General features: G+C 44.3%; 1 pseudogene; it reads right to left on the reverse strand.

The window, feature by feature from the left end:
- Nucleotides 1-21,929, reverse strand: part of LOC127921869 (inactive carboxypeptidase-like protein X2) — a 39,497-nt pseudogene extending 17,568 nt beyond the window's left edge.
- Nucleotides 21,930-23,878: the final 1,949 nt, after the last annotated feature.

Here is a 23,878-nt window from a genome sequence, read left to right on the forward strand (position 1 = left end):
AAACAGTTGAAGTGTACCTATAATAAAAATTACAGACCTCTACATGCTTTGTAAAGTAGGAGAACCTGCAAAATCGGCAGTGTATCAAATACTCGTTTTCCCCACTGTATATATACTTAATAAAAATATGTATATGGGGGATTGAAAATGATGCAGATCATTACGTTGATTGAAGCTACAATCTACCTGCAATATTAAAGCTGCTCAACACTTACAGTCTCATTCTACGTATGGGTGGTCAGGGAACACCCCTAAAGTGAATCCCCCAAAAAAACCCAAGTGATTTCACCCTAGATCAGCTAGATGAAGGCAAGAGAGTGCCAGGCGGCATTGAATGTGTCAATGTCTCTCTCCTTGATTACTCTAATTTCTCTTGACCCTTGATGCATAGTGTAGGTTGTAGCAACCTCATGATGGGTACAGGGGGAACATTGCAGTATCACGTAGTAGCCTAAACCTATCACTGTTACATTGAACTGGGTGAACGGAATTATGAGCGACAGTTATCCAATATGCTGTAATAGAAATAAGGAAGGAGTCACCCTCCTTCATCCTAAACGACACCAGCCGCCACTGGAATCACTGGAGAGGATGCTTTGAACTTCTGACTTTCAGAAGAGGAGAATCTTTCATCTGACGATCACATGGCTGACAAGCAAAAGACGTCCTCATACGTGTCCCAGAAAGAGTCAGTTGTATCCGTGGTATGTTTCAGTACAGCCTTAATGATGCAGTCAATATTTGTATTATCAGCTGTGGGGTTTTGTGGGGGTCTTTCAGGACCACACACCTACCACTTCAAAGGCTTTGTCGTAACCGTCGGGGTTGACGGAGGGAGCAGGTGTATCCTGGTCTACCGTGCACCAGGTGGCGTATCCGCGGGCTACCCGACAGGTACTCCTGACACATGAACTGCATCAGCAGCAGGAGCAGCTCTCGGCCCAGCACCTCGTTACCATGGGAACCGGCCGTGTAGCGGAACTCTGGTTCACCTGGGAGAAGAGGGAGGAGGGGGAGAGGGAGGAGAGAGGGAGGGGAGAGAAGGAGAGGGAGGGAGGGAGGGAGGGAGGGGGAGGGAGGGAGGGAGGGAGGGAGGGAGGGAGAGGGAGGGAGGGAGGGAGAGAGGGAGGAGAGAGGGAGGGAGAGAAGGGGAGAGAGGGAGTGAAACCACGTTCACCAAACCACTTGAACCCAGAGAACTTTACTTCTAGGAATGGTCTTACCTGGTTCATGCTCTCCTCGGGTTGTCTGAGATCTCGATGGCGTAGAGTTTCTGTCCGCTGTGACTCTTGCCGATGTATAGATCCTTGTGATGTTGGGGCACATCTCATTAACCACCTTCATCAGCTGTAGAGCCAGTAGAGAACACCTCATTAACCCCCTTCATCGGCTGTAGAGCCAGTAGAGAACACCTCATTAACCCCTTCATCAGCTGTAGAGCCAGTAGAGAACACCTCACTACTTCATCAGCTGTAGAGCCAGTAGAGCACACTCCCTTCATCGGCTGTAGAGCCAGTAGAGAACACTCATTAACCCCTTCATCATAGAGCCAGTAGAGAAACCATTAACCCCTTCAGGCTGTAGAGCCAGTAGAGAACACCTCATTAATCACCTTCATCAGCTGTAGAGCCAGTAGAGAACACTCATTCAACCCCCCTTCATCAGCTGTAGAGCCAGTAGAGAACACATTAAGTAACCCTTCATAGAGCCAGTAATCACCTTCATCGGCTGTAGAGCCAGTAGAACACCTCATTAACCACCTTCATCAGCTGTAGAGCCAGTAGAGAACACCTCATTAATCACCTTCATCAGCTGTAGAGCCAGTAGAGCACACCTCATTAACCTAACCCCCTTCATTTAGAGCCAGTAGGAACACCCATTAATCTTCATGTAGAGCCAGTAGAGAACACCTCATTAATCACCTTTGTCAGCTTAGAGCCAGTCAGATCAGCTGTAGAGCCAGTAGAGAACACCTCATTAACCACCTTCATCAGCTGTAGAGCCAGTAGAGCACACTCATTAACCTAACCCTTCATCGGCTGTAGAGCCAGTAGAGGGCTGTAGAGCCAGTAGAGAACACCTCATTAATCACCCTCAGCCCAGTAGAGAACACCCTCATTAATTCTGCTGTAGAGCCATAGGAGAAACCCTTCATCGACTAGGCCAGTACACCTCTAATCACCTTCATCGGCTGTAGAGCCAGTAGAGAACACCTCATTAACCCCCTTCACAAGAGTCCCAGAGTTTTCCTCCACGTGGCGAAATTGATTTCAGATATGTTGTCTCGCTGCTTACTGAGCGGGCTACCACTTTCCTCCCGATTCTGCCCATACCTGGGGCCAACTCTGCCTTGCCAGCACACGTGACTGCCCTGAAGCTTCTCACCAGTCAGGCCCCAGCGAAAGGCTAACCATTGGCTGGCTCTATAAGGGGGACACTAAAGGCTGAGGAGTTCATTTCACATCCCCCCCATGAACAGCATCACTCCACTGTGATAATGTAATATATATTTTTATCATATAATGTATTACCAAATGTTTCATTTTCACAACATTCTAAATTAGTACATTGGTACCATTTAAAAACATTCTAAATGTTCTAAAATTCTAGTACATTGGTACCATTTAAATGTTCATTGGTTTAAACTGCCTCTCCAGAGCAAAGACTGGGTTCCTCCATTTCGCTTAGTGTCTGCTCAGTATTATCTGTGGCGTAGTATAGTATCTGCCCAGCATTACTCTGTGGCGTAGTGCAGTGTCTGCCCAGCATTACTCTGTGGTGTAGTGTAGTATCTGCCCAGCATTACTCTGTGGTGTAGTGTAGTATCTGCCCAGCATTACTCTGTGGTGTAGTGTAGTGTCTGCCCAGCATTACTCTGTGGTGTTGTGTAGTATCTGCCCAGCATTACTCTGTGGTGTAGTGTAGTTTTCTGTTCAGCATTACTCTGTGGTGTGGTGTAGTGTCTGCTCAGCATTACTCTGTGGTCTTAGTGTAGTATCTGCTCAGCATTACTCTGTGGTGTAGTATAGTATCTGCCTAGCATTACTCTGTGGTGTAGTGTGGCATTGCTCAGCATTATCTGCCCAGCGTGGTGTAGTGTTAGCTCTGTGGTGTAGTGTAGTATCTGCCCAGCATTACTCTGTGGTGTAGTGTCTGCCCAGTACCTGCCCAGCATTACTCTGTGGTGTGGTGTAGTGTCTGCCCAGCATTACTCTGTGGTGTAGTGTGTCTGCAGCATTACTCTGTGGTGTAGTGTCTGCCCAGCATTACTCTGTTTGTGGTGTGGTGTAGTGTCTGTTCAGCATTACTCTGTGGTGTAGTGTAGTATCTGCCCAGCATTACTCTGTGGTGTAGTGTCTGCCCAGCATTACTCTGTGGCGTAGTGTAGTATCTGCCCAGCATTACTCTGTGGTGTAGTGTAGTGTCTGCTCAGCATTACTCTGTGGTGTAGTGTAGTATCTGCTCAGCATTACTCTGTGGTGTAGTGTAGTGTCTGCCCAGCATTACTCTGTGGTGTGGTGTAGTGTCTGCTCAGCATTACTCTGTGGTGTAGTGTAGTTTCTGCTCAGCATTACTCTGTGGTGTAGTGTAGTGTCTGCTCAGCATTACTCTGTGGTGTAGTGTAGTATCTGCTCAGCATTACTCTGTGGTGTAGTGTTGTATCTGCCCAGCATTACTCTGTGGTGTAGTGTAGTATCTGCCCAGCATTACTCTGTGGTGGTGTAGTGTCTGCTCAGCATTACTCTGTGGTGTAGTGTAGTATCTGCTCAGCATTACTCTGTGGTGTAGTATCTGCAGCATTACTCTGTGGTGTAGTGTATCTGCCCAGCATTACTCTGTGGTGTAGTATCTGCCCAGCATTACTCTGTGGTGTAGTGTAGTGTCTGCCCAGCATTACTCTGTGGTGTAGTGTAGTATCTGCCCAGCATTACTCTGTGGTGTAGTGTCTGCCCAGCATTACTCTGTGGTGTAGTATCTGCCCAGCATTACTCTGTGGTGTAGTGTAGTGTCTGCTCAGCATTACTCTGTGGTGTAGTGTAGTATCTGTCAGGTGTAGTGTAGTGTCTGTCCCAGCATTACTCTGTGGTGTAGTGTAGTGTCTGCCCAGCATTACTCTGTGGTGTAGTGGTGTATCTGCTCAGCATTACTCTGTGGTGTAGTGTTGTATCTGCCCAGCATTACTCTGTGGTGTAGTGTAGTATCTGCCCAGCATTACTCTGTGGTGTGGTGTAGTGTCTGCTCAGCATTACTCTGTGGTGTAGTATAGTATCTCAGCATTACTCTGTGGTGTAGTGTAGTATCTGCTCAGCATTACTCTGTGGTGTAGTGTAGTATCTGCCCAGCATTACTCTGTGGTGTAGTGTAGTATCTGCCCAGCATTACCTCTGTGGTGTAGTGTATCTGCTCAGCATTACTCTGTGGTGTAGTGTAGTATCTGCCCAGCATTACTCTGTGGTGTAGTGTAGCTGCCCAGCATTACTCTGTGGTGTAGTATAGTATCTGCCCAGTACTCTGTGGTGTAGTGTAGTATCTGCTCAGCATTACTCTGTGGTGTAGTATAGTATCTGCTCAGCATTACTCTGTGGTGTAGTGTAGTGTCTGGCTCAGCATTACTCTGTGGTGTAGGTGTAGTATCTGCCCAGCATTACTCTGTGGTAGTAGTATCTGCCCAGCATTACTCTGTGGTGTAGTGTAGTATCTGCTCAGCATTACTCTGTGGTGTAGTGTAGTATCTGCTCAGCATTACTCTGTGGTGTAGTGTAGTATCTGCTCAGCATTACTCTGTGGTGTATGTAGTATCTGCTCAGCATTACTCTGTGGTGTAGTGTAGTATCTGCTCAGCATTACTTCTGTGGTGTAGTGTAGTATCTGCCCAGCATTACTCTGTGGTGTGGTGTAGTGTAGTATCTGCCCAGCATTACTCTGTGGTGTAGTGTAGTATCTGCTCAGCATTAGTGTAGTATCTGCCCAGCATTACTCTGGTGTGGTGTAGTGTAGTATCTGCCCAGCATTACTCTGTAGTGTCTGCCCAGCATTACTCTGTGGTGTGGTGTAGTAGTATCTGCCCAGCATTACTCTGTGGTGTAGTGTAGTATCTGCCCAGCATTACTCTGTGGTGTGGTGTAGTATCACCTGCCCAGCATTACTCTGTGGTGTGGTGTAGTGTAGTATCTGCCCAGCATTACTCTGTGGTGTAGTGTAGTATCTGCCCAGCATTACTCTGCCCAGCATTACTCTGTAGTGTAGTATCTGCCCAGCATTACTCTGTGGTGTAGTATCTGCCCAGCATTACTCTGTGGTGTGTATCTGCCCAGCATTACTCTGTGGTGTAGTGTAGTATCTCAGCATTACTCTGTGGTGTAGTATCTGCCCAGCATTACTCTGTGGTGTAGTATCTGCCCAGCATTACTCTGTGGTGTAGTATCTGCCCAGCATTACTCTGTGGTGTAGTGTCTGCCCAGCATTACTCTGTGGTGTAGTATCTGCCCAGCATTACTCTGTGGTGTAGTATCTAGCAGCATTACTCTGTGTAGTGTAGTGTCTTGCCCAGCATTACTCTGTGGTGTAGTATCTGCCCAGCATTGCTCTGTGGTGTAGTATCTGCCCAGCATTACTCTGTGGTGTATAGTATCTGCCCAGCATTACTCTGTGGTGTAGTATCTGCCCAGCATTACTCTGTGGTGTAGTATCTGCCCAGCATTACTCTGTGGTGTAGTATCTGCCCAGCATTACTCTGTGGTGTAGTGTAGTATCTGCCCAGCATTACTCTGTGGTGTAGTATCTGCTCAGCATTACTCTGTGGTGTAGTATCTGCTCAGCATTACTCTGTGGTGTGTAGTATCTGCCCAGCATTACTCTGTGGTGTAGTATCTGCCCAGCATTACTCTACTTACATGCCTCATGTCTTTGTAGCTGTGATGTTTGAAGTCCAGGTTGTCTGTGGTTGTGATCTCGTTCCGTCTGTGGTAATAGTTCTGAGAGTCTGACAACAAACACATCCCATATCAAGTCATTGAACAAATCACTACATCGACAACAGTACATGTGTCAACTGAAGAGCTAGATAGGTCTGATAGTGATCAATGGGTTACAGTCACGATACCACAAAATGGAGGTTGGTGTCACCTGAATTGGGAAGGACAGGCATGTGGAAATGACTGGAGTGGAATGGTATCAAATACATTTTTAAAAAATGTGGTTTCCATGGTTTCCGCGTGTCAGATGCCGTTCCATTGGCTCAGTTCCAGACATTATTAAGAGCCGTCCTCCCTTCAGCAGCCTCCTGTGGTATATTCCCCTGTAAAGACTGGGTTTAGTTTGTTGTGTGGCAATGCTCATGCCCTGGTTCTGGAAGTGCATTACGTGACGCGAAGTCGATTGAGCATTGCTAGCTACCTACACTGTTCGGTCCATGGAAAAGGACCTAACCTTTTTATATTGTTTTCGGGGCCCCCCCAAAGGTTTTTTTATTGTTTGTCAAACTTGTTGAGAGCTCTCAAGTGTTTTAGCTTTACTATCTTAGGCTTTAAGGTATATAGTGGCTTTAAGGTATATAGTGGCTTTAAGGTATATAGTGGCTTTAAGGTATATAGTGGCTTTAAGGTATATAGTGGCCTTCAGAAAGCATTCAGACCCCTGTCACTTTACTATCTTAGTCTTTAAGGTATATAGTGGCTTTAAGGTATATAGTGGCTTTAAGGTATATAGTGGCTTTAAGGTATATAGTGGCTTTAAGGTATATAGTGGCTTTAAGGTATATAGTGGCTTTAAGGTATATAGTGGCTTTAAGGTATATAGTGGCTTTAAGGTATATAGTGGCCTTCAGAAAGCATTCAGACCCCTGTCACTTTTTCCACATTTTGTTACTCTAAAGCCTTATTCTGAAAATTGATTAAATTAAAATTGTTCCTCATTAATCTACACACAATAAATACCCCATCATGACAGAGTGAAAACAGGTTTTAGAATTTTTTGCAATTTTATTAAAAATAAAAAACAGAAATACCTTATTTACATAAGTATTCAGACCCTTTGTTATGAGACTCTAAATTGAGCTCAGCTGCATCCTGTTTCCATTGATCACCGTTGAGATGATTCTACAACTTGGATTGGAGTCCACCTGTGGTAAATGTAATTGATTTTTGACATGATTTGCCAAGTGTACCTGTCTGTATAAGGTCCCACAGTTGACAGTGCATGTCTGTGGTAATACATCTATGGACCATGGTAATACAGTACCATCTATACACCACCCTGTCTGCTACTGCCATTCACACACTGAGGTTTGTTAGGTACACCACCCCCTGTCTACTACTGTCATTCACCTTAATACACTGAGGGTAACTGGCCAGTATATTAGGGTACACCACCCCCTGTCTACTACTGTCATTCACCTTAATACACTGAGGGGTAACTGGCCAGTATATTGGGTACACCACCCCCTGTCTACTACTGTCATTCACCTTAATACACTGAGGGTAACTGGCCAGTATATTAGGTACACCACCCCCTGTCTACTACTGTCATTCACCTTAATACACTGAGGGTAACTGGCCAGTATATTAGGTACACCACCCCCTGTCTACTACTGCCATTCACCTTAATACACTGAGGGTAACTGGCCAGTTTATTAGGTACACCACCCCTGTCTACTACTGCCATTCATACACTGAGGTTTGTTAGGTACACCACTCCCTGTCTGCTACTGTCATGCACCTTAATACACTGAGGGTAACTGGACAGTATATTAGGTACACCACCCCTTGTCTGCTACTGTACCCCTGCACCACCTTAATACACTGAGGGTAACTGGACAGTATATTAGGTACACTACCCCCTTGTCTACTACTGTGATGCACCTTAATACACTGACGGTAACTGGACAGTATATTAGGTACACCACCCCTTGTCTACTACTGTCATGCACCTTAATACACTGAGGGTAACTGGACAGTATATTAGGTACCACCCCCGTCTACTACTGTCATTCACCTTAATACACTGAGGGCCACTGGTCAGTTTATTAGGTACACCACCCCCCTGTCAGACAGTTACACACAGCAGTTACCGAGTAGAATCACACAGTACACACAGCAGTTATCAGATAGATTCACACAGTACACACAGCAGTTACCGAGTAGTAGAATCACACAGTACACACAGCAGTTACCTGAGTAGAATCACCTTAATACACAGCAGTTACCTAGTAGAATGCCATTCATACACAGTTACACACATAGCAGTTACCTAGTAGAATCACACAGTACACACACTGCAGGTACCTAGTAGTATCACACAGTATACACACAGCAGTTACCTATAGAATCACACAGTACACACAGCAGTTACCTAGTAGAATCACACAGCAGTTACCTAGTAGAATGGCCAGACAGTACACACAACAGTTACCTAGTAGAATCACACAGTACACACAGCAGTTACCTAGTAGAATCACACAGTTACACACAACAGTTTTGGGTACCTAATAGAATCACAGTACACACACTGTCAGCACCTTAATACCTAGTAAGAATCACACAGTACACACAGCAGGTACCTAGTAGAATCACACAGTACACACAGCAGTTACCTAGTGGTAATCACAGTAGTATACACAGCACTGTTACCTAAGTACTGAATCACACAGTACACACAGCAGTTACCTAGTAGAATCACACAGTACACACACAGCAGTTACCTAGTGGAATCACACAGTACACACAGCAGTTAGCTAGTAGAAGTCACACAGCAGTTACCTAGTAGAATCAGACAGTACACACAACAGTTACAGTAGAATCACACAGTACACACAGCAGGTACCTAGTAGAATCACACAGTATACACACAGCAGTTACCTAGTGGAATCACACAGTACACACACAGTTACCTAGTAGAATCACACAGCAGTTACCTAGTAGAATCAGACAGTACACACAGTACCACACAGCAGTTATCAGATAGATTCACACAGTACACACAGCAGTTACCTAGTAGAATCACACAGTACACAGCAGTTACCTAGTAGAATCACACAGTACACACAGCAGTTACCAAGTAGAATCACACAGTACACACAGCAGTTACCTAGTAGAATCACACAGTATACACACAGCAGTTACCTAGTAGAATCACACAGTACACACAGCAGTTACCTAGTAGAATCACACAGTATACACACAGCAGTTACCTAGTGGAATCACACAGTACACACAGCAGTTACCTAGTAGAATCACACAGCAGTTACCTAGTAGAATCAGACAGTACACACAACAGTTACCTAGTAGAATCACACAGTACACACAGCAGTTACCTAGTAGAATCACACAGTATACACACAGCAGTTACCTAATAGAATCACACAGTACACACAGCAGTTACCTAGTAGAATCACACAGTACACACAGTTACCAATAGTTACCTCACACAGCAGTAGTAGAATCACACAGTACACACAAGCAGTTACCTAGTAGAATCACACAGTACACACAGCAGGTACCTAGTAGAATCACACAGTACACACAGCAGTTACCTAGTAGGACACAGCAGTTACCAGTAGAATCACACAGCAGTTACCTAGTAGAATCAGACAGTACACACACAGTTACCAGTACACACAGCAGTTACCTAGTAGAATCACACAGTACACACACAGCAGTTACCTAGTAGAATCACAGTACACACAGCACAGTAGAATCACACAGTACACACAGCAGTTACCTAGTAGAATCATCACACAGCAGTTACCTAGTAGAAGTACACACAGCAGTTACCTAGTATAATCACACAGTACACACAGCAGTTACCTAGTAGAATCACACGGTACACACAGCAGTTACCTAGTAGAATCACACAGTACACACAGCAGTTACCTAGTAGAATCACACAGTACACACACAGCAGTTCACACAGCAGTTACCTAGTAGGAAGTCACAGTTACCTAGTAGAATCACACAGTACACACAGCAGTTACCTAGTAGAATCACACAGTACACACAGCAGTTACCTAGTAGAATCACACAGTACACACAGCAGTTACCTAGTAGAATCACACAGTACACACAGCAGTTACCTAGTAGAATCACACAGTACACACAGCAGTTACCTAGTAGAATCACAGTACACACAGCAGTTACCTAGTAGAATCACACAGTACACACAGCAGTTACCTAGTAGAATCACACAGTACACACAGCAGTTACCTAGTAGAATCACACAGTACACACAGCAGTTACCTAGTAGAATCACACAGTACACACACAGTTACCAGTATAATACCAGTACACACAGCAGGTACCTAGTAGAATCACACAGTACACACACAGCAGGTACCTAGTAGAATCACACAGTACACACACAGCAGTTACCTAGTATAATCACACAGTACACACAGCAGTTACCTAGTAGAATCACACAGCAGTTATCAGATAGAATCACACAGTACACACACAGCAGGTACCTAGTAGAATCACACAGTACACACAGCAGTTACCTAGTAGAATCACACAGTACACACAGCAGTTACCTAGTATAATCACACAGTTACACACAGCAGTTACCTAGTAGAATCACAGTATACACAGCAGTTACCTAGTAGAATCACACAGTACACACAGCAGTTACCTAGTAGAATCACACAGTAGACACATAGCATGTACCTGGCATGGGACATCCCAGGATCTCCACTCTCATACAGATGCTGCCACGGTTGAACCAGGAACGAGGGTTGACCCTGATGTAACGAGCCACGGCGGCCACAGGAAACATGTTCAACACAGGGATCTCTTTCTCCTTGTTACCAATGAACATCTACTGAGACAAGCAGATGTTGAGCAACACAGTGAATAAGAGACTAGGGATCGGGAGTTGGCATAAGGTACAGTACAATCTATGGACCATGGTAATACATCTATGGACCATGGTAATACAGTACAATCTATGGACCATGGTAATACAGTACAATCTATGGACCATGGTAATACAGTACATCTATGGACCATGGTAATACAGTACCATCTAAGGACCATGGTAATACAGTACATCTATGGACCATGTTAATACAGTACATCTATGGACCATGTTAATACAGTACATCTATGGACCATGGTAATACATCTATGGACCATGGTAATACAGTACATCTATAGACCATGGTAATACAGTACATCTATAGACCATGGTAATACAGTACATCTATAGACCATGGTAATATAGTACATCTATGGACCATGGTAATACAGTACATCTATAGACCATGGTAATACAGTACATCTATGGACCATGGTAATATAGTACATCTATGGACCATGGTAATACAGTACATCTATGGACCATGGTAATACAGTACATCTATGGACCATGGTAATACAGTACATCTATGGACCATGGTAATACAGTACATCTATGGACCATGGTAATACAGTACATCTATGGACCATGGTAATACAGTACATCTATGGACCATGGTAATACAGTACATCTATGGACCATGGTAATACAGTACATCTATGGACCATGGTAATACAGTACATCTATGGACCATGGTAATATAGTACATCTATGGACCATGGTAATACAGTACATCTATGGACCATGGTAATACAGTACATCTATGGACCATGGTAATACAGTACATCTATAGACCATGGTAATACAGTACATCTATGGACCATGGTAATACAGTACATCTATGGACCATGGTAATACAGTACATCTATAGACCATGGTAATACAGTACATCTATGGACCATGGTAATACAGTACATCTATGGACCATGGTAATACATCTATGGACCATGGTAATACAGTACATCTATGGACCATGGTAATACAGTACATCTATGGACCATGGTAATACAGTACATCTATGGACCATGGTAATACAGTACATCTATGGACCATGGTAATACAGTACATCTATGGACCATGGTAATACAGTCTATGGACCATGGTAATACAGTACATCTATGGACCATGGTAATACATCTATGGACCATGGTAATACAGTACATCTATGGACCATGGTAATACAGTACATCTATGGACCATGGTAATACAGTACATCTATGGACCATGGTAATACAGTACATCTATGGACCATGGTAATACAGTACATCTATGGACCATGGTAATACAGTACATCTATGGACCATGGTAATACATCTATGGACCATGGTAATACAGTACATCTATGGACCATGGTAATACAGTACATCTATGGACCATGGTAATACAGTACATCTATGGACCATGGTAATACAGTACATCTATGGACCATGGTAATACAGTACATCTATGGACCATGGTAATACAGTACATCTATGGACCATGGTAATACAGTACATCTATGGACCATGGTAATACAGTACATCTATGGACCATGGTAATACAGTACATCTATGGACCATGGTAATACAGTACATCTATGGACCATGGTAATACAGTACATCTATGGACCATGGTAATACATCTATGGACCATGGTAATACAGTACATCTATGGACCATGGTAATACAGTACATCTATGGACCATGGTAATACAGTACATCTATGGACCATGGTAATACAGTACATCTATGGACCATGGTAATACAGTACATCTATGGACCATGGTAATACAGTACATCTATGGACCATGGTAATACAGTACATCTATGGACCATGGTAATACAGTACATCTATGGACCATGGTAATACAGTACATCTATGGACCATGGTAATACAGTACATCTATGGACCATGGTAATACAGTACATCTATGGACCATGGTAATACAGTACATCTATGGACCATGGTAATACAGTACATCTATGGACCATGGTAATACAGTACATCTATGGACCATGGTAATACAGTACATCTATGGACCATGGTAATACAGTACATCTATGGACCATGGTAATACAGTACATCTATGGACCATGGTAATACAGTACATCTATGGACCATGGTAATACAGTACATCTATGGACCATGGTAATACAGTACATCTATGGACCATGGTAATACAGTACATCTATGGACCATGGTAATACAGTACATCTATGGACCATGGTAATACAGTACATCTATGGACCATGGTAATACAGTACATCTATGGACCATGGTAATACAGTACATCTATGGACCATGGTAATACAGTACATCTATGGACCATGGTAATACAGTACATCTATGGACCATGGTAATACAGTACATCTATGGACCATGGTAATACAGTACATCTATGGACCATGGTAATACAGTACATCTATGGACCATGGTAATACAGTACATCTATGGACCATGGTAATACAGTACATCTATGGACCATGGTAATACAGTACATCTATGGACCATGGTAATACAGTACATCTATGGACCATGGTAATACAGTACATCTATGGACCATGGTAATACAGTACATCTATGGACCATGGTAATACAGTACATCTATGGACCATGGTAATACAGTACATCTATGGACCATGGTAATACAGTACATCTATGGACCATGGTAATACAGTACATCTATGGACCATGGTAATACAGTACATCTATGGACCATGGTAATACAGTGGACATCTATGGACCATGGTAATACAGTACATCTATGGACCATGGTAATACAGTACATCTATGGACCATGGTAATACAGTACATCTATGGACCATGGTAATACAGTACATCTATGGACCATGGTAATACAGTACATCTATGGACCATGGTAATACAGTACATCTACATGGACCATGGTAATACAGTACATCTATGGACCATGGTAATACAGTACATCTATGGACCATGGTAATACAGTACATCTATGGACCATGGTAATACAGTACATCTATGGACCATGGTAATACAGTACATCTATGGACCATGGTAATACAGTACATCTATGGACCATGGTAATACAGTACATCTATGGACCATGGTAATACAGTACATCTATGGACCATGGTAATACAGTACATCTATGGACCATGGTAATACAGTACATCTATGGACCATGGTAATACAGTACATCTATGGACCATGGTAATACAGTACATCTATGGACCATGGTAATACAGTACATCTATGGACCATGGTAATACAGTACATCTATGGACCATGGTAATACAGTACATCTATGGACCATGGTAATACAGTACATCTATGGACCATGGTAATACAGTACATCTATGGACCATGGTAATACAGTACATCTATGGACCATGGTAATACAGTACATCTATGGACCATGGTAATACAGTACATCTATGGACCATGGTAATACAGTACATCTATGGACCATGGTAATACAGTACATCTATGGACCATGGTAATACAGTACATCTATGGACCATGGTAATACAGTACATCTATGGACCATGGTAATACAGTACATCTATGGACCATGGTAATACAGTACATCTATGGACCATGGTAATACAGTACATCTATGGACCATGGTAATACAGTACATCTATGGACCATGGTAATACAGTACATCTATGGACCATGGTAATACAGTACATCTATGGACCATGGTAATACAGTACATCTATGGACCATGGTAATACAGTACATCTATGGACCATGGTAATACAGTACATCTATGGACCATGGTAATACAGTACATCTATGGACCATGGTAATACAGTACATCTATGGACCATGGTAATACAGTACATCTATGGACCATGGTAATACAGTACATCTATGGACCATGGTAATACAGTACATCTATGGACCATGGTAATTCTTACAGATACATCTATGGACCATGGTAATACAATATGATCCAAGAAACAAACTGGTAAGAATGTTCTGACAAAGTACATCTATGTGAACAACTGTGCCTCATTGATACCCCAATCATATCTATTGATCTTCATCCCAATCAGATCTATTGATCTCCACATCCCAATCATATCTATTGATCTCCATCCCAATCATATCTATTGACCACCCCAATCATATCTATTGATCTCCATCCCAATCATTCCTTTGATCTCCAATCCAATCATATCTATTGATCTCCACCTCAATCATATCTATTGATCTCCACCCAATCATATCTATTGATCACCACCCCAATCATATCTATTGATCTGCACCCCAATCATATCTATTGATCATCCACCCCAATCATATCTATTGACCACCCCAATCATATCTATTGATCTCCTCCCCAATCATATCTATTGATCTGCACCCCAATCATATCTATTGATCTCCTCCCCAATCATATCTATTGATCTCCTCCCCAATCATATCTATTGATCTGGTACCCCAATCATATCTATTGATCTCCTCCCCAATCATATCTATTGATCACCACCCCAATCATATCTATTGATCTGCACCCCAATCATATCTATTGATCACCACCCCAATCATATCTATTGATCTCCACCCCAATCATATCTATTGATCTCCTCCCCAATCATATCTATTGATCTCCTCCCCAATCATATCTATTGATCTCCTCCCCAATCATATCTATTGATCTCCTCCCCAATCATATCTATTGATCACCACCCCAATCATATCTATTGATCACCACCCCAATCATATCTATTGATCTCCACCCCAATCATATCTATTGATCTCCACCCCAATCATATCTATTGATCTCCACCCCAATCATATCTATTGATCTCCACCCCAATCATATCTATTGATCTCCACCCCAATCATATCTATTGATCTCCTCCCCAATCATATCTATTGATCTCCACCCCAATCATATCTATTGATCTCCACCCCAATCATATCTATTGATCTCCTCCCCAATCATATCTATTGATCTCCACCCCAATCATATCTATTGATCTCCACCCCAATCATATCTATTGATCTCCTCCCCAATCATATCTATTGATCTCACCCCAATCATATCTATTGATCTCCATCCCAATCATATCTATTGATCTCCATCCCAATCATATCTATTGATCTCCATCCCAATCATATCTATTGATCTCCTCCCCAATCATATCTATTGATCTCCACCCCAATCATATCTATTGATCTCCACCCCAATCATATCTATTGATCTCCACCCCAATCATATCTATTGATCTCCACCCCAATCATATCTATTGATCTCCATCCCAATCATATCTATTGATCTCCACCCCAATCATATCTATTGATCTCCACCCCAATCATATCTATTGATCTCCACCCCAATCATATCTATTGATCTCCACCCCAATCATATCTATTGATCTCCACCCCAATCATATCTATTGATCTCCACCCCAATCATATCTATTGATCTCCACCCCAATCATATCTATTGATCACCACCCCAATCATATCTATTGATCTCCACCCCAATCATATCTATTGATCTGCACCCCAATCATATCTATTGATCACCACCCCAATCATATCTATTGATCTCCTCCCCAATCATATCTATTGATCTCCACCCCAATCATATCTATTGATCTCCACCCCAATCATATCTATTGATCTCCACCCCAATCATATCTATTGATCTCCACCCCAATCATATCTATTGATCTCCACCCCAATCATATCTATTGATCATGATCTCAGCTAGCTACTCACCAGGTCTTGTGATCCATTCTTCAGAGTGACCCAGGTGTGACTGTCGTTGCTCACAAGGACCTTGTATGACGTCACCCAGTCGCTCTAAAACGTGGGAGGAGAGAGAAAGTCAACAAAGTGTAAGAAGAAGGTCCTTCTGTAGCACAGTTGGTAGAGCATGGCGCTTGTAACGCCAGGGTAGTGGGTTCGATTCCCGGGACCACCCATACGTAGAATGTATGCACACATGACTGTAAGTCGCTTTGGATAAAAGCGTCTGCTAAATGGCATATATTATTATATATTATAGAAGGAATTAGTTTAAAGTGGTCAAAGCCGAGCTGTTCCACGCTGGACTGGCGTACACAGTGTCCATATTAGGAAGCAAACGTCCATGGGAGCTGTGTCAGAGTCACTAGGAGTTGGTGTGTCACGCCCTGGTCTTAGTATTTTGTGTTTTCTTTATTATATTGGTCAGGCCAGGGTGTGACATGGGTGATTATGTGTTTGTCTAGGGGTTTTGTAGATTAATGGGGTCATGTTTAGTAGAGTAGTCTAGGTAAGTTTATGGTTGCCTAGAGTGGTTCTCAATCAGAGGCAGGTGTTTATCGTTGTCTCAGACTGGGAACCATATATAGGCAGCCATATTCTTTGAGTATTTCGTGGGTGATTGTTCCTGTCTCTGTGTTTGTTGCACCAGATAGGGCTGTTTTGGTTTTTCACGTTTCTTGTTTTTGTATATTGTTTGTATTTTCATATTTCATTAAAGATGTTTATGAATAACCCACACTTCTTCTTTCACCAGGAGAAAACCGTAACATGGTGTCTTTTCCTAAATACGGACACCATACATTTCTTAAAGTGAATTTAACTACAGTACAGATGTAGGATCATACTTTGATCAATCTTTTGTTGCTGAGAATTTTCCAGCAACGCAGGAAGCGCAGATGAGATTTGTGATTTACATCAATTCTCTGAAAACCCCAAATAACACACGGTTTAATATTGCACTTTTCATGTAGCCTACTTTTGTCCAGCTAATAGCCTAACCACCGACCAAGCAACATTATGGACTAAACTTTCAAATCCTGCTACTGCATTATTTTTGCGATTTACAATATAGTTCAAATTATGATCCTATGCCTGTAGCTAATAGGTAACAGCAAATATAGATTTCAAATGTATTTCGCCGATATGAAAATATCTTCAGAGATCTTGTCCATATGACCATGTATACAATTCCACTGTGCTGACAACGCACGCACGCACGCACACACACACACACACACACACACACACACACACACACACACACACACACACACACACACACACACACACACACACACACACACACACACACACACACACACACACACACACACACACACACACACACGTCTCCTGGATAAAGATATCGACCCTGAGCCCAAGGTGAACGTATGGGGTGATGAGTCTGGTGCTGTAGGAATCCCCCAGTCCTGCTAATTAACTCTCTTACATCTGGCAACATTAACATAGACAGATACCAGTTACAATATAGTCTTTTCCTAAAGCCCCCATGTGTCTTTCTTATGTGCTCTGTAACTCCAGATCAGCAGCTGTAGACGACTTGGGAAGGAAATGACAAAGGGGGACTTTCTCAGCTCACCCCCCTCCGATCCCAGATATTAACAAGCAGTTTTCTGAGAGAGACATTAATTAAGAGCCTCCTTTTTCCAGTTAACCAGAACAAAGGGCAGAAGGTGTCAAATATGACCATAGGCTGCTGGGGAGAGATTCTAACGGACGATGTGATCATCAGCAGAGAGAGAGAGTTAAATGGTTCTTCTTCACTAAAACCAAAACAAGGGAATAGAGTTAGGGGTGGAGGTAGGGTTAGAGTTAGGGGTAGAGGTAGAGAGGTAGAGGTAGGGGTGGAGGTAGGGGAGATTCTAACGGACGATGTGATCATCAGCAGAGAGAGAGAGAGTTAAATGGTTCTTCTTCACTAAACCAAAACAAGGTAATTTGTTTTTCCTCACAGTGCCGGGTACTTTTTCATCATTTGCTTAAAAACTGTCAGTTGACGACAGTCTGTTAATAAGTAGGTTTACTTAGATGTGCTTTCCTCATTGGTCTATTTCAGTGGAAGAGTACCTGCTATTTGAGTATATTATATTACGGTTAGAGGGTAGTGAGGTCTGCACAACGCATCACCGGGGGCAAACTACCTGCCCTCCAGGACACCTACACCACCCGATGTCACAGGAAGGCCATAAAGATCATCAAGGACATCTTGCCTATGCTGCTCTGTACCATCACTCATTCATATATCTTTATGTACATATTCTTTATCCCTTTACACTTGTGTCTATAAGGTAGTAGTTTTGGAATTGTTAGCTAGATTACTTGTTGGTTATTACTGCATTGTCGGAACTAGAAGCACAAGCATTTCGCTACACTCGCATTAACATCTGCTAACCATGTGTATGTGACAAATACATTTTGATTTGATTTGATTTAAGTGGCTAAACGTGATGATATTGTTCACCAGCTTTATACAGGACCCCTGTAGGCCCGATGCTGCCCGAGAACAATGGTCTCCTTCATTAACCAATGAGGTCATTGGCTCACGGTGCTGGTTTCTGTTTAGTTCTCTTTTAAATTTCTTTACTTTTGATTTGCTTTGGAAAAACATGCGCCGTCTTGTCAGGACATTGAGGTGTCTTGTCTTGTCAGGACATTGAGGTGTCTTGTCTTGTCAGGACATTGAGGTGTCTTGTCTTGTCAGGACATTGAGGTGTCTTGTCTTGTCAGGACATTGAGGTGTCTTGTCTTGTCAGGACATTGAGGTGTCTTGTCTTGTCAGGACATTGAGGTGTCTTGTCTTGTCAGGACATTGAGGTGTCTTGTCTTGTCAGGACATTGTGTTGTCTTGTCAGGACATTGAGGTGTCTTGTCTTGTCAGGACATTGAGGTGTCTTGTCTTGTCAGGACATTGAGGTGTCTTGTCTTGTCAGGACATTGAGGTGTCTTGTCTTGTCAGGACATTGAGGTGTCTTGTCTTGTCAGGACATTCTGTTGTCTTGTCAGGACATTGAGGTGTCTTGTCTTGTCAGGACATTGAGGTGTCTTGTCTTGTCAGGACATTGAGGTGTCTTGTCAGGACATTCTGTTGTCTTGTCAGGACATTGTGGTGTCTTGTCAGGACATTGTGGTGTCTTGTCAGGACATTGTAGTGTGTGTGTGTCTGTGTTAATCCACCACAGCTGATTAAGGGCTGGGTTGCTGCTGAGGGAAGCAGGGCCCCAGGGAAGCCCTGGGTTACACGTCAGTGAACCTGCTCTCGCTCTGCAACAATGATTACCCATCGGTTCCCCTTTCACACCACATTCATGAAAACCTTCCGTTCAGACCAGTCGGTGAGCATGATGGAGGAGGGGTGTGCAGAGAACATAAAGACAGGAAACAACCACCCACAAGCCCCAACACAGTCTATCACTGGTGCAGAACATAAAGACAGGAAACAACCACCCCACAAACCCCAACACAGTCCTATCTGGTGCAGAGAACATAAAGACAGGAAACAACCACCACACATCCCAACACAGTCTATCTGGTGCAGAGAATACAAAGACAGGAAACAACCACCCACAAAACCCAACACAAAACAGGCTACCTAAATATAGTTTCCCAATCCGAGACGATGACTAACACCTGCCTCTGATTGAGAACCATATCCAGGCCAAACAAGAAATATACAAACTAGACACGACATAAAATGCCCCCCAGCTTACGTCCTGACCAACACTAAAACAAGGAAAACATACAAGAACTATGGTCAGCACGTGACCCAGTGCGGACTCTGAATGCACAACCCTAAACCTATAGGGGAGGTCTGGGTGGGCATCTGTCCCGTGGTGGCGGCTCTGGCTCTGGACACATGGACCTCACTCCATCATTGTCTTTGTCCCCACCTCCTTGGCGTCCTTTGAGTGGTGAGGAATAGCTCATGACCGAGGGTAGCTCAGGACTGAAGGGTAGCTCAGGCCTGAGGGGTTGCTCAGGACTGAAGGGTAGCTCAGGCTGGTTGACGGCTCTGGCAACTTCTGGTTGACTGGCGGCTCTGGCATATCCTGGCTGACTGGAGGCTCTGGCATATCGGGGCGGCAGCGCCTAGTGGTTAGAAGTTGGACTAGTAACCGGAAGGTTGCGAGTTTCAAACCCCCGAGCTGACAAGGTACAAATCTGTCGTTCTGCCTGAACAGGCAGATTAACCCAGGCCGTCGTGAAAATAAGAATATATGTTCTTAACTGACTTCCTAATAAAGGTGAAATTAAATTTTAAAGATCTGGCTGACTGGCGGCTCTGGCGGATCTAGCTGACTGGCGGCTCTGGCAGATCCTGGCTGAATGGCGGCTCTGGCAGATCCAACTGACTGGCGGCTCTGGCGGCTTATGACAGACTCATGTCGCGGGAACTCTAGCAGCTCTGGACAGGCGGGAGACTCTAGCAGCTCTGGACAGGCCCGGGATACTCTGGCAGCTCTGGACAGACGGGGAGACTCTAGCAGCTCTGGACAGGAGAGACTCGCAGCTGGACAGACGGGAGACTCTAGCAGCTCTGGACAGGATACTCTAGCAGCTCGACAGACAGGGAGACTCTAGCAGCTCTGGACAGACGGACAGCTCCAGGCGGCACTGGGCAGACGGACAGCTCGGGGCGGCTGGGCAGGCCCAGATAGCTCAGGCGGGCTGCGCAGACTGGAGACTCGGCAGCGCTTGAGAGGGCTCTGGCAGCTGGACAGAGGAGCTCTGGCGCCTCTAGACTGAGGCGGAAGCTCTGGCAGCGCCGGACAGGCGGGAGACTCCGGCAGTGCTGGAGGAGGAAGGTTCTGGCCGTGCTGGACAGAGGAGCTCTGGCGCCTCTGGACTGAGGGGCTGAAACTCTGGTAGCCGGACAGGCGGGAGCACCTGCATTGATGGGACAGAGAGACAGCCTGGTGCGGGGTGCCGGCACTGGTAGAAATACGCTCCCTCCGGGCAAATGCTTTGCATACTACGCCAACTGCTCTCTCTCTTCACTCTCCTCCAATTCTGTTAACAACTCCTCAGAGTGTCTCCTCATCTCCATTCGTTCACTCTCCTCCAATCTGTCCAATAACTCTCGACCCTCTCAGACTCAGCCCTCCCAACCTTGCGACAGCTCCCAAGTCCCCCCCCATGCTTTTTTTTGGGGCTGCTCTCGGGCTTCCTTGCCAGTCGCGTTCCCTTGTATCGATGGCTCCTCTCTCAAGGCTGCCTCTGCTCACCTCCAGTGCCTCCACCTGTTCCCTTGGTGGCGTCCCCACCAGCCTGGATCTCCTCCCATGTGTAGCAACCCTTGCCATCAACACATCTTCCCTGTCCAGGAATCCTGACATTTCTGCTGCTGCTTTTGCTGGTGCACCTTGGGGCGGCGACACTCCCCTGGCTTTGCCCAGGGTCCTCTCCTGTCGAGGATTTCCTCCCACTTCCAAGAGTCTTGTGTCTTCGGCCGCTGTTGCTGTTGCTGCTGCCCGTTACCACGCTGCTTGGTCCTGTTGTGGTGGGTGGTTCTGTAAGGGTTTTCCTCCTCCTCTTCGTCTGAAGAGGAGAGGCGAGAAGCATCGGAGGACACTTACCACGCTGCGCATTGGTCCTCCGATCCTTCTCGCCTCTCCTCTTCAGACAGAGATACACCTGAGCTCAATTTCGAGCCAGAGCCACCAAATACTTATGTAAATAAGATATTTCTGTGTTTTTTAAAATAAAATTGAATACTTGAATAATTAAATAATTGAATACTTACTTAAATATGGAAAAAGTTAAGAAAATGTGGATACTGTACATATTTCTCTCAAGTGAGTAAGAGGTCACAAGGTCTCAGGGCCAGATGGATTACCAGGAAGTGTACTGCGAGCATGCACTGACCATCTGCAAGTGTATTCACTGACATTTTCAGCCTCTCCCCTTGTCGACTCGCCAATACCAACATGTTTAAACAGAGCCACCATAAGTCTCTGTGCCCAAGAACACGAGAGGTAACTTAGACTCGTTGCACTCAAGTCTGTCGCCATGAAGTGATTTGAAAGGGAGTGGTCATGGCTCACATCAACACCATTGTCCCAAAAAATCGGTGGCCGTGTGGTGCCAGGACCCAACAACCTCTCCCTCCAATGTGATCAAGAGCCGAAGGAGATGATTGTGAGACCCAACCCGAGGAAAAAGGGAGGGACGACATCTCCATTCTCATCAACGGGGCTGTAGGGGGAGCAGGTTGAGACTATCATGTTCCAAACACACCAAGATAGTCGTGAAGAGGCACGACAAAACCTATTTCTCTCAGGAGACTTCTGGAAAAGATTTGGCATGGGTCATGAGATCCTCAAGGTTCTACAGCTGCACCATGAGAGCATCCTGGACCGGTTGCATCACTGCCTGGTATGGCAACTGCCCGGCCTCCGACCGTAAGGCTACAGAGGGTAGTGCATACGGCTCAGTACATCACTGGGGCCAAGCTTCCTGCCATCCAGGACCTCTATACCAGGCGGTGTCAGAGGAAGGCTAAAATTGTCAAAGACTCCAGCCACGCTAGTCATAGACTGTTCTCTGCCAACAAGTAAAGCGGTACCGGAGCGCCAAGCCTAGGTCCAAGAGGCTTCTAAACAGCTTCTGCTGTAGCTTCTACCCCCAAGCCCATAAGACTCATGAACATCTAATCAAAAAGGTTATCCAGACTATTTGGGCATTTGCAACTCCCCTCCCCTTTTTACAACACTGCTACTCTCTATATAGTCACTTTAATAACTCTACCTACATGTACATACTACCTCAATTACCTCTACCCAACCAGTACCCCCTGTATATAGTCTCGCTATTGTTATTTTACTGCTGCTCTTTAATTACTTGTTTCTTTTAATTCTTATTCTTATTTTTATTTTTTTAACTATGGGCTTGTAAGTAAGCATTTCACTGTGTAAGGTCCTGTTGTATTCGGGCGCACATGTGACTAATATAATTTGATTTAAAGGAGGGTGATGGGGTTTAGTCAGGGTTGGAATCGGAGGACAGATTCCCTTCATAGGCTGGTGACTGAGACTTATGGGATGCCAGGAAGACATGATGAGACCTGCCATTTAGACACACGCCAGTCTCAGACTCCAAAAAAGCTTCCAGAGAAAGATTTCTCAGAGGAGGATTAAAATATGACTCAAAGACAATCTGATTGGCAGATACATTTTTGGAGGGAGCTCGATATATTTTCTGTCACGTGTGAAATGGAAATATGTTTGTTTCTCCCATGAGACACCCTCAGAGAGTGGGGTCACGACTAGGGTCAGACATTATCAAC

The sequence above is a fragment of the Oncorhynchus keta genome, unplaced genomic scaffold (genome assembly GCF_023373465.1).
Source record: "Oncorhynchus keta strain PuntledgeMale-10-30-2019 unplaced genomic scaffold, Oket_V2 Un_contig_23855_pilon_pilon, whole genome shotgun sequence".
Classification (NCBI taxonomy): Eukaryota; Metazoa; Chordata; class Actinopteri; order Salmoniformes; family Salmonidae; genus Oncorhynchus; species Oncorhynchus keta.